Below are 12,710 nucleotides of genomic sequence, written 5' to 3'. Positions count from 1 at the left end.
AAGAGGTAGCCTAACTCCCTCCTCCACAAGGGATAAATAGGCCATCGCAGATGGGAAGGAGAGGCATAGACGCAGTCTCACCAAAACCCCAGCTCTGGGGAGCAGACACACACAGAAGGAAGCTCACAGGCCTGGAGTTTCTCTGAGGAGAGAGGGGTTCGTGTCCCACCTCGGGACCCACACTAGGGCATGGAGGCCCCCAAACATCTGGCTTTGGAAGCTAAAGGGGCTCTGTCCAGGGCCCCCAGGCTGACTCACTCCTCCCAGAGTTGGCAGGATTCTCTGTGAAGGAGATTCATTTGCTAATCTTAAAGTGTCTGCTGGAGGACGGGAGCCCGCCGAATTCCTTCAGAGGTAGAGGTGAAGGCGAGTGCCATCTTTGCACGCTCCTCTGCCTGGCTAGTGTGGACGGAGGCACAGCCAGACCCTGTCGCACCAAGGCCTGGTCCCCAGCCCTCTTCATCCCTGAGTCCCCGCCAGCCCCTCACTCAAAGCTTCCTGGCAGCTTCACTACTGCAGGGGACCCAGCACATTCCACACAGGTCAAGTTAACTAAGTAGCCAGAGAAAGACTGTGTGATTTCACTTCTCTGTGGCATCCAAAAAAAAAGCAAATGAACAAACAAAACAAAACTCAGACACAGAGAACAGATTGGCAGTTGAGAGAGGGGAGGGGGTTGGAGGACGGGCGAAGGGTGTCAGTTGTGTCATGAGGCAAGATAACTAGACTTAGGATTGTGATAACTTGGTATGGTGCACAGATAATCAAATTATTATGCAGTGCACCTGAAACTAATGTTTTCTAAACTACTGTTTTCTAAAATCTAAGCAATTTTACCTCAAAACAAACAAACCAAAAAACAAATCACACTTCATTTAAAACCTTATCTACTCAGGGGCACCTGGGTGGCTCAGTGGGTTAAGCCTCTGCCTTCAGCTCAGGTCATGATCTCAGGGTCCTGGGATCAAGCCCCGCATTGGGCTCTCTGCTCGGCAGGGAGTCTGCTTCCCTCTCTCTCTGCCTGCCTCTCTGCCTACTTGTGATTTCTCTATCAAATAAATAAATAAAATAAAATAAAAAACCTTAACTGCTCAGACAGTGCAGTGTTTGTGCAAAGACAGACAAATGGCTCAATGGGACAAGAAGGAACACATTCTGTGTGTAATAACAGGAAGTAGATAGAGAAGAATATGGAAAGGCAGGACTTTCCAATAAATATGTGCCATGTACATATCTACATGGAAAAAATATATACCATACATAAAAACTAATTCCTGGGGGCGCCTGGGTGGCTCAGTGGGTTAAAGCCTCTGCTTTTGGCTCAGGTCATGATCCCAGGGTCCTGGGATCGAGCCCAAATCAGGCTCTCTGCTCAGCAGGGAGCCTGCTTCTCCCTCTCTGCCTACTTGTGATCTCTCTCTGTCAAATAAATAAAGAAAATCTTAAAAAAAAAAAAAAAAAGCACTATGAAAGGATGAATCTAAGTCACAAAATGGCAGAAGACATTTGCCACATACATAACTGACAGGACTAGCATGAGAATACGGAACATGGAATACAGAAAGAGCTTCTATGACTGTGATGTCTGTGAGGGAGGACAGGAGCCCGGCGGAGAACGGTTAGCCTGCGATGTCACCAGTGTCTCTTCTGTTCGCTCTGCTCTTCAGAAGCCGGTCACTGTGACCCTCAGGCAAGGAGAGGGTATTCGGACCACCTTCCGATGACAGGAGTGCCACAGAGTTTGTGGACCTATTTTATTATTTTTTGAAGATTTATTTATTTATTTGAGAGAGAGGGAGTGAGGATGAGCATGTGCTCCTGCATGTGAGCTGGGGGAGGGGCACGGGGAGAGAATCTTCGGGCAGACTCCCTGTGGAGCGGGCATCCCATGAAATAATGACCTGAGTCAAAACCAACATCCAGGTGCCCCTGTGGACCTACTAGAAAACAACGACCTTGTCAGCAAGCAACCTTGTCAGAAATCAGGAAAACGCAAACTGATGCTATAATTAGATGCTACAGATCTTCCACCACAATTGCTGAAATTAAATAGACAAGTACTAATTTTTGGCAAGGATGTGAAGTGATGACTTTGATCACTATTCTTGAGAGTCTAAAGTGACACCGAGACTGTGGAAAACAGCTGGGCTTTAGTAAGCTGAAGATGTGCATACCCTATTGTCCTAGATCTTTCCCCAAGAGAAGTAAGTGCACGTGTATGGCAGGAAACTCGTAGGAGAATTTTCACGTAGTGTTTGTTGTCCATAGAGCCAACAACTGGGAACAACCAGAGTGAACATTTGCACTCACTCGGATAAACAGTGTCCAGTGCTATTCAGCAGCTGACAACAGGTCTGAGCTGCAGAAAATAATACGGATGAGCCTTACAAAGAGATTTTTGTGAAAGACACAAAGGAAGCATTTAAGATGATGATACTTATGTACGTTTCAAAACCAGACAAAATTAGGTTATATTGTTGAGGGATATATGTGCACATGGTGAAATGTATTAAGAATGTAAAAAGTCAGGACTGAGTTTTTTCTGGGGCATTGGGAGCACATGGAGGACAGAGGTTATAGGGAAGAGACACACACAACTTCTCGGTGTCAGCACACACCGATCACCATCGCAAGTGACAGTCCGATGTTCCTGGTTAAGCACAGATGTTGATTTTATTTACCTGTTATATTTCACACTAAAAATATAAAACAGCATGAAGAGAGACAAGGAAACTTCCTCTGAATGAACACGTAAAGATTTCCAACCTGTATTGTGAAGTACCAAAGGCAAGGCCCAGAACAAGTGAACAAAGTTACACGAATGTGGGTAAACTCCAGAAGGAGAGGTTGGAAGTGAAGAACAGCAGAACCTGTGGGGGCTGGGGGACAAAGTAGGAACCAGGTAGGTAGGTAGGTGACACGGGAAACGTCACTGTGTAATCATTTTGAACTCTGGGAGTCCATTACTATTCCCAAATACTAAACAACCAAATGAGTAAAATCTCTCAACGCAGCATTCGGAAGCCTCACAGGACATGTCCTCTTTCGAACAGTTTGCCACGCCTTGGGGCCTCATGCCTTATACCCTTATCCTTGGACACCAGGGGCTCAGAAGTCAGGGTTTATGCAGGCCCAGTCTGAAGGTTTGGGAAGGGGATGAACTAATGAATTAATGAGCCTGCGGCTCTGCAGATGGTACTAGGGATGTCAGGTGCTCAACCCTGCACGAGCGAGCGTTAACCCCTGCATGGACACTGGCTAGCACGTCGGACCCCGCGATTAGACAGAAGACCCACCGTTAGCCACCCAGGTTTATACACCAACCAGGAGCCCTATAAACAGAATCTAGAACGCTTTACCTATGAAAAGCCCATTAAGCTCCTGAAATTTGCTTACACACTCTCCTGCAGAAGCCTCACTGGTCAAGTATTTCCTATGTAAGTGACCGGCCATTCATTCAACCTTCACTCAACAAACTGTTAGCGAGTAGCATGTGTGCCTCTAGACACCAGAACGATAGCTGGGAACAAAATGGGCAAAAATCTCTGTCTTTGTGGAGTTTGCGTTCTTATCAGAAATTCAGACCAATGAATGAAAAATATATACGTCCTCATTAAAAATAAAGCAGGAAGATAATAGGGATGACTCCTTAAAAAGTGTTTTTAAATGTGTTGAACAGGTTAAGATTTCCCTGAGAAGGTGATATTTGAGCAAAACTCTAAAACAGGAAGAAATGAGTAAGGCATATATTGGGAGGAGGGGTGGGGAGAGTTTCCAGGCAGGAGCACTCGTGGAGCACAGGCGAGTAGGAGGGGGAGGCTGTATGGCAGGGGAAGGGGAGGAGGGAGCGGGGATGGCTGCCCAGGTCGCTGGAAGCACTTCAGCTTCCATCCTGGAATCGGAGCAGAGCCCTTGGAGAGTTTTCCATTCATTCTATGTTTAGAACAGACAGGAAAGGGGCAAGGGGAAATAGGAAGCCGGAGAGCAGCGGAGTCCATTGCCAAAATCTAGGCAACAGGTGATGGTAGATTTCTCGTGTGATGGCAACAGGAGGAGGAAGCAAAGTTGGGGAAGTGAATACATCTTGAGGGTGGAGCTGGGAGCTGGACTCTAGGACTGGAGCCAAAGAGCATCTTCAGCTGGAGCGGCTGCCTCTTGAGATGGGGCAGATGGGGAAGGCCAGGAGTTCGGGTTTTGACAAGGTCAGGTATAAATTCCCGAGAAGAAGGCAGGTGCATAAGTGAATGTGGAGCTTGAGGGAGCATCCCACGATGGAAAGAGACATTTGCTTGTACGTGGTGCTGAAGGACTGAGCCCTGAGCATGCTAACGGTCAGGAAGGGAACATACAAGAGTGATAATATGACACGCAATAAGTGCTATTCATCAAACTGAGACAATCTCAGGAATCCTGGGATATTCCAGGAGCTTCAAAAGCTGGTTTTGAGGAGGCAGCAAAAGCTTCTAGCAGGAGGTCATGGGTAACGTGGGAACTGAGATCCAAAGAACAAGTAGGGACTGGCAAACGGGAAAGGAGGCAGGAATTCGAGGGCAGCCAGCCCTGCCAAGTGGGAAAGCAGGAGAGGACATGTGACAACAGGAATCTCACTGTCCCTGTGCGCTCCAGCCTCTCTGTCACAGTCTCCATCAGAGGATTGGGGAAATGCACTGGAGAGATTTCAAATCCGGATTTGGTGGGCAGTATTTTACAGCCTCCAGTCAGGTGTGTGCAGAGTGCAGCTCTCACGGGGCACAGGGCCATGCAATTCCTGGACCATTCTGGGGCCATATGGGCTTTAGGAAGCGGGTTCGGGATCTGCATCCTGGGTGGATCGGGAAGGCATGAACTTGGAGGAGCTACTGGAACCACCTGCTTTTCAAGGGGACTGGGTTTCAAGAGGCTGAGTGAGGAAAGGGAGAAGAAATGAACAAGGAAGGACGAAGGAAAAAGACTCAGGGAAAGGAATGAAATCACTTTCACACTAGAAACACTAATCATGATACTGGAATCGCATGTTAGCGAGGATATACCTGCCTTGGGGTCTAGAGATCAACAAGTCAAAGCCGTCCTTGACCGTCAGTTTTATAAGCAACTTCTGCTGAACTCTATCCAAACAGTTTAACTAAATCTACTTCTAGATCTTTCCTATTTAATTAAAAAGGGTGACAGAAAATTCACCTTCTGAGAATCAGTCTGCCAGGGAAGTACAGCTCTAAATCCCACATTCTCACTTTCCTCAGAAAAATCTCACCCTTCTGGTAAATTAAGACATTTCTGTAAACGAAGACTCATCTGACTGTGGCACATTGGCCTGGATTTGTGGAAACGCTGTCCTTGTGGATTTCCAATGTGGGAACAATTGGAAATACTGAGTCAGATGCCTCCTTCAGCTGAGGTGGCCTCTTATGGAATTTCATTGTGGGGGCCGTAACTGGGGGAAAACAAATTCTACATTCACATCCATTACATCTTCCAGGAAAGAGGGTCTTCAAATTATCTATTACTTTGCACTACAGGTAGATGCAAATACAACCCAATCCATAAGAAGTATTCTTTAAAGATTTGATTTATTTATTTGACAGAGATCACAAGTAGGCAGAGAGGCAGGCAGGGAGAGAGGAGGAAGCGGGCTCCCTGAGCAGCAGAGAGCCTGGCGAGGGGCTCAATCCCAAGACTCCAGGATCATGACCTGAGCCAAAGGCAAAGGCTTTATCCCACTGAGCCACTCAGGTGCCACCATAAGAAGTATTCTTAACATAGATTTGGGGTCACAGGAAATAACGTCAGATTTTAATGTTTATACTTATATTGGATACGTAAAAGTATGGTAGGAATATCGAGAAAGACTAAATACAAAATGACGGTATTGAGATAAAAAAAATCTATGAGAGACACGGAATGGAAATACAAATTCAAGGAGATAAAGGATCAATGCGAAATCTTCCACAGAAGATTAAAGAAGGGGTCTCCCTCTGTCTCTATCTCCCTCCCTCTCTCTCAATGGATATTGCTAAGTATTAAATTATTGAGCTTTTTAGATTCCTTTGATACAAGTCACAATACCCTTCAGAAGAATTTGAACATGTGAAGAAAAGCGCTACGTGTCCAGGGAAAATTGTAAGAGGGAATATCAAGTTGTAAAAATTCTCTTAGGGGTTCAGAACATCAGTGAAATGTGCAACATTGGGCCATTCATGGTCACCAGACATCTCCCTTCCTTTTTAATGTCTTGCTTTTTTCTTGCACCAAGAAAAAAATTGGTAGATGTTACCAAATTTGGCAGATTCTTACCATTGTTCTCCATTGGTTGCTTTCCATGTTTCTTCTCTTGTTTTTTATTATTCATTTATATTTTTGTTGTTTCTTTGTTCCTCTGTGTTTCCTTTTTGGTGTTTCTTGGTGCCCAGTAAATGAGAGCTGACAGATTTCACTACGCATTCCATAAATATTTATTGGGAGCCATTGGTTGGTTTCTTCTGTTTATTTTCCCTTTCTACAAGTACCAAAATAAGGGTTTTCTTTCCTTTTATTTTTTTAAGATTTTATTTATTTATTTGACAGAGAGACCACAAGTAGACAGAGAGAGGGGGAAGAAGTCTCCCCACTGAGAAGAGAGCCCGATGTGGGGCTTGATTCCAGGACCCTGAGATCATGACCTGAGCTGAAGGCAGAGACTCAACCCACTGAGCCACCCAGGTGCCCCAAGGATTGTTTTCTTGATGCCATTTACATTCCTTCTCTACCTACCTACAGAAAACATAAACAAGGGCTGGGTGCATTGACTATAGAGGTTAAACACCTGCTCAGTTGCCTTTCCTGGATGCAAGGATGAATCTGCCACGCTATTAAGCCCGATCCTATTTATGTGCCTGGAAGAGAAGCCCTCTCTGGAGCCTGGGTAGCTCAGTTGGCAGAACATCAGACTTTTAATCTGAGGGTCCAGGGTTCAAGTCCCTGTCTAGGCACTGTGGTCCTTGCCTTCCCTGGATCAGAGGATTGTTCAGTTTTATCTTTCAAAAAAAGAAATTTGGGATCCACTTTGACAACTTCTATCTGTCTAAAGTAAGAAAACACCAAAAAGTCAGTCACCTGCAACCTTAAGCCAAAGTAGCTGAGATCTGCTATTCTCTTCCAAGCAGAAAAGGACTTCAGTGCTTCTTGATAAAGATTTCCCCAGGACCACAGTACAAAGGCTTACAGTCCAAGGAGTATAAGAAAGCTATCCCTCCAGCTATCCCTCCAGGGTGTTTTTGAAAAGGATCTGGAAACGATATTTATTGAGTGAAGTGTTCACTGTGTCAAAACCTGGGACCTTTAGCTTTTCAGTCCTTCACACTCACAACTGAGCTTCTTGGCAGATGGGGAGATCTGTCTGCCAAGTCCTGGTGATGTCACATTCTAATATAAGACAAAGGGTACTGTGTTACTTGACAGACACTGTAGTAAGGTCTTAGGTGAAATACTCAGCATCCCCAGAAACACAGGGTCACGTTTCCACAGTCTGGGCCAATTGTGAGTTGGTGGTGCAGACTGCTCAGTGGATTGTATTTTTCTCTAGAAACATACATTTGCCCTCCCTCTCTGGCTAAGGATTGTACTTCCCATTCCCTTTGAAGACGGTATGATGGCTTACATAGAAAATCCCAAGGAACCAAAAACAAACAAAATCCTCTTAGAACAATTATGTGTGCTCAGCAAAGTCACAGAACACAAGATCAAAATACAAAAATCAATTGTATTTCTGGACACCAGCAATAAACACGTGGGCACCAGAACTAAAATACAGTTCCACATACATCGCTTAAAAAGATAACTTAGAAGCAAATCTACTGGAACATGGACGTGCTGAAAAATACAAAACCACAAAAGGCTGATGAAAGAAATTGAGGACCTAAACAAATAGACATTTTGTGTCCACTGACTGAAGACTCAGATAGGTCAAGTCTTCTCAAAGTTAGATACAGGTTGAACAAAATTCCTATCAAAATCCAGGTGAGTTATTTTTGTAGATATGAACCTCACTATTCTAAAATCTATATGGAAAGGTAAATGAGTTAGAATAACTAAGACAAATTTTGAGAAAAAGAGAAAGTGGAAGAAATCACTCTTGTTATTTCAAGATGTTTGACAGACAGTAATAAAGACTGTACATTATTGGCAGAAGGATAGACATGCAAGTCAGTGAGACAGTACTGAGAACCCCAAAATCACCGAATACATTACAGCCAAGTTATTTCTGACAAAAGTACAAAAGCAATTTAGTAGAGGGAGGAAATCTTAGTCTTTTCAAAAAAAATGGTGGTGGAGAAATTTGATATCCCTAGACAAAAAAGAAAAAAAGGCATTAATTTCAACTTAAACTTCACACTCTATTAAAAAATTAACTGGAAATGATAGATTGAAAGTAAAACATAAATGTATACAACTTCTAGGGAAAAAAATGAGAAAATTTGGAGGACCTCAGCTCGGAGAATTGTAGACATGACACCAAAAACACACCCATAAAAGACAAATTTGACCAACTGAATCTCATTAAAATCAACAACTTTTGCTCTGCAAAGGACCCTCTTAAGAGGGTAAAAAGGTAAGTTACAGTTGGGAGAAAATGTTTGTAAACCACACATCTGGCAAAAGACTCACAGTAGAATATACAACGAACTCTCAAAACTCAACATTAAAACAACAGTTGGAAAATGGACAAAAGACACGAAGAGACATTTCACCAAAGAGGATATACAAACAGCACATGAAAAGATATGCAATAATACTACTCAGGTAGGAAATGGGAATTAAGACCATAATGAGGTATCACTGCACATCTGTTCGAAGAGGTAAAAGAACAATTAAAAAAATATTTTATTATTTGACGGAGAGATAGAGAGCACAAGTAGACAGAGCAAGCAGGCAAAGGGAGAATCAGACTCCCCACTGAGCAGGGAGCCCCAATATGGGGCTCAATCCTAGGACCCTAGGATCATGACCCAAGCTGAAGGCAGATGCTTAACCAACTGAGCCACCAGGCATCCAAATGAATAAGCCTTGTTTGACACTGCCTATGGCTGGATACAACAGAGCGACTCTGCATCTGTCGCCCATGGCTGATGGGAATGGGAGATGGTGCAACCCCTCGGGAAAGCAGTTTGGCAGTTTCTTGAAGAAACTACACACAATACTCATTCTACGATCCAGCAATTCCACTGCCTGGCATCCATCCCAGAACAATGAAAACTTAGGCCACAGAAAAACCAGGCACTATTCTTCAGAGATACCTTATTTGTAATGGCCCAAACTCGAAACAACCAACAGGTCCCTCAGCGGGTGACTGCTTACACCAACTGTGGTATCTAGTCCATGAAATACAGCTCAGCAGTAAAAACCAGGAGTGAACCAGTGATATACACAACCATTTAGATGGATCTCAAGGGCCCTGTGCTAGATGAAAAAAGCCAATCTTAAAAGGTCACATACTTTTTGAGATTCGTGTATATATTTCAGTCTCAAAATGACATTCCAGAGAGGAAAAAGAGATGGGTGGTGACCAGAAGTGAAGGATGGTAGGGAGCAGCGGGTGGGTGTCAGTATGGAGAGAGCATAAGAGAGATTATTTGTGGTAACACAGTGGTTTCGTATCTTGGTTGCAGTGGTGGTTACACAAATTTACACTTACAACAAAGTGACAGAGTGATAGAATGACACATACACACAGAGTAACCGAAGATGAGAAGTACTCATCCTAGGGAAAGTGTGAGGGAAATTAATACACAAGCATCTTTAAGGTATTCACAGAAAATGGAGGGTGGGTGGCATCTATCCAAAGCCTTTGGGTTTATTGATCCTGCCATTTGCACAAAAGCTTGAAGAAGGCATGGTGGGGGGGTAAATCCTATAGATATATGAGGTAAGAATTCTCTAAGTAGAGGGAACCATGGATGCAAAAATCCTTCAGGAGATGAAGGGGAAAAGAAAGCACCTCACAAACAGGACAGAGGTGGAAAAAGCTGAACCAGAGAGGACTTCTTTAGAATGTGCAATATTCCTTTACCCACTGAGGAATAAACACACAGAGAGGCACACAGGGTATAGACTCTCAGAGAGTTAACACGGTTACTGTGCTATACCAAAAAGAAAAGCTGGTGGAAACCAAACTTTTCCTTAATTCTTTGACTGCTGGTCCCGCCCTCAGGAAAAGGTCACTGTCTTCCACTCCATTATCCCACCCCAGAGGACAAGGCATTTCTGATACCATTATAAAGGCGACAGTGTTTTTCAGTCCATCCTGTGTCTCAGAAGTGAATGAGTGTAAAGTCAATATTTTGGAAAAAGGTCAAGGCTGGTATTTGAATAAATGAAATAGAATACAATAGGAACAGAAAATATCAGAATGGACCCCATAGTAAAATGTTGCGTGGTGAAGTTCGGTTTCTCTCTCTAGATGGATGCAGTTAAATATACTCTCTATAGAGACACATACTTGTTTTCGTACGGTATTAAGCTGTGATTTAAAATATATTTCTGACTCCGGGTTGCAGTCAGAAATATTGTAATAACTGCTCTTTGCGAGAATACAGCATCTTTTGAAGACGGCGGCATCTCCACGGGATGAGGTAGATCTTGGAGGGTAAAGGCCCGAGAGGAGGAATCACGTTTTGTCTTGGATCCCGAGTATCCCTGGGGACTTAAGGGGAACAGGTCTGATTCCTGCCTCTGGGCTTCCTCCTTCTTCACGTGCAGTCTGGGGAAACAAACCTGAATTTCACATCACCCTCGTCCCCGTCTTGGCCTGAGGAAATCTGCGCCAACGGAAGCTCCGTCCCACCCCGACCGCGGTAAGAAGGCCCAAACGAGGGCCTCCCTGGAAGCGAGGGAAACCTGAAATGGGCCGAAGTGACGAGCGATGTTTCTCCGTCTGTCTCCGCGAGGGGACGCTGGAGTCTGGGAGCTGCCCGGCTCCGGAGGCCGCGGCCGGAGCAGCAGGAGCGGGGCGCGCGAGAGAGGGGTGCGCGCCCCGGCTCTGCCCGGGAAAGGGCCGCGTGCGCCCCAGATCTGCCTGTAGAAAGGCCGCGTGCGCCCAGCTCCGTCCCGGGAAGGGCAGTGCGCGACGTCCCCCACCCGCCTGCGCCCGCTGCGCTGTGCGGTGCGCGCCCCGGGAAAGGGCAGCGTGCGCCCCAAGGGCTTTGCGCGCGGCGGGGAATCGGGGCCGGATGGTCGCCTGGGCCCGCCGCGGCGCTCGCCACTCTTTCCCAGAGTAAAACGCCGCAGAGGCCGCTCCCTCACTGTAACCGCGGACGGGGAAACGGAGCGAAGGCAGACACCAGCGTGCAAGCCACGGCCTAGCCGTGCGGCTGAGCGAGCTCCCCGACGCGCCGCATCCGCGAGTTGACCTTGGTAAAGAGAAGAGGTTCACAGCGGTGCAGACCGGCCCTAGCACCGAGCGTCCTCACAGACGCAGGGACAAACGGGGGCTGGTGTTCGGGGACGTCCCAACGAGTTCTGTTCTCCCATAAAAGCCACAAGAGATGGAAGCCCCTGTCTTTATTAGTCTCTTATTTTTTTTCTCTCTCTCTGTGTCACAACGCCTGCAAACGAGGTCCAACTGACATTGCGGCCACCATGTAATCACTTGAGCTGTAAGTTGGGTTCATTCCCTTTATTCCGGGCGCATCGTCCTTGTGGAAGTCTGCGGCCTTGCAAGCAAATACAAAACTTTTTTTTAAAGATCCAAACAATTGTCCTTGAGACTTTTGGAGAGGAAGCAAGCGCTGCGGTCAACACGATTCCGCTCTCATTGATGGTGGTTCAGGGTCGTCTCCGGCTGCTCGGATTCCGTCCAAAAAGGCTCTACCGGGTTTTTCTCGGCTCGCTCATCCTCGGCTCTCTGAGCAAAGAGCCGCTCCAGAAAGCTAATAAAATTAAAAGAAAAAAAAAAAAAGTTCCCGAGCTTGGACACTCTTTTGACAGGTTGGAAAAGCGCAGCCCCCCGGGGCGGACGGCCCTTGGCCACCTGGTCGTGAGGGAGCGGTTCTCCCGCACGGGGAGAGGAGGGTGACCAAACCCATGAGAAGAGAAAGAGTTAGGGGAAGAGGATCATTTTCCCAACATGGAAAACGTCATCCTCATCATTAATAAACAAAACAGGGAACTAGAGGACACAAGCAGAGTGGCGCAGCGGAAGCGTGCTGGGCCCATAACCCAGAGGTCGATGGATCGAAACCATCCTCTGCTAAGAGCCTTTTATGCCTGCTTCCCTCGTGCCAAGTTTTATTCATTAGGCTATGACAAAAGCATAAACGAGTTCCTAGATCTTTCATTTCATCTTTGGATTCCTCTTCCCCAGCTTTCCTTGAAATTATGCTGTCTCCCGGAAGACAGTTTTCAAAAGTTTCTACCAACCTGAAGTTCTGGGAACTGTAAAATTCTTTCTATCCAGGGTGTCCAATAAAGGAACCGTTGGAGTATTCCTCCAGCTGAGGTGGTCTTACAGAGAAGGAGGTGACAAACTCTGTATTTACTTCTGTTACATCTTCCAGTAAAAGGATTTTCAAATTTATTATCTACTTGTGATTATTTTTTTAAGATTTTGTTTATTTATTTTGACAGAGAGATCACAAATAGAGAGGCAGGCAGAGAGGGGGGAGGGGAGCAGGCGACCCCAGGCCCATATGATTTAAATGTTATATTCTGAGACCTCCAGGGCCTCTTGAGAAATGGTG

General features: G+C 45.7%; 2 non-coding genes across 2 annotated transcripts; both read left to right on the top strand.

The window, feature by feature from the left end:
* Positions 1–6,892: 6,892 nt before the first annotated feature.
* On the top strand, positions 6,893–6,965 carry TRNAK-UUU (transfer RNA lysine (anticodon UUU)). Its single transcript has one exon. It is a non-coding gene; the product is annotated as a tRNA-Lys (tRNA).
* A 5,186-nt stretch (positions 6,966–12,151) lies between these two features.
* On the top strand, positions 12,152–12,223 carry TRNAM-CAU (transfer RNA methionine (anticodon CAU)). The gene has a single exon. It is a non-coding gene; the product is annotated as a tRNA-Met (tRNA).
* Positions 12,224–12,710: the final 487 nt, after the last annotated feature.

Source organism: Mustela lutreola, chromosome 6 (genome assembly GCF_030435805.1).
Source record: "Mustela lutreola isolate mMusLut2 chromosome 6, mMusLut2.pri, whole genome shotgun sequence".
NCBI classification, from domain to species: Eukaryota; Metazoa; Chordata; class Mammalia; order Carnivora; family Mustelidae; genus Mustela; species Mustela lutreola.
Note: the sequence above shows the minus strand (reverse complement) of the source record. Positions and strands in the feature narration are given on the sequence as shown.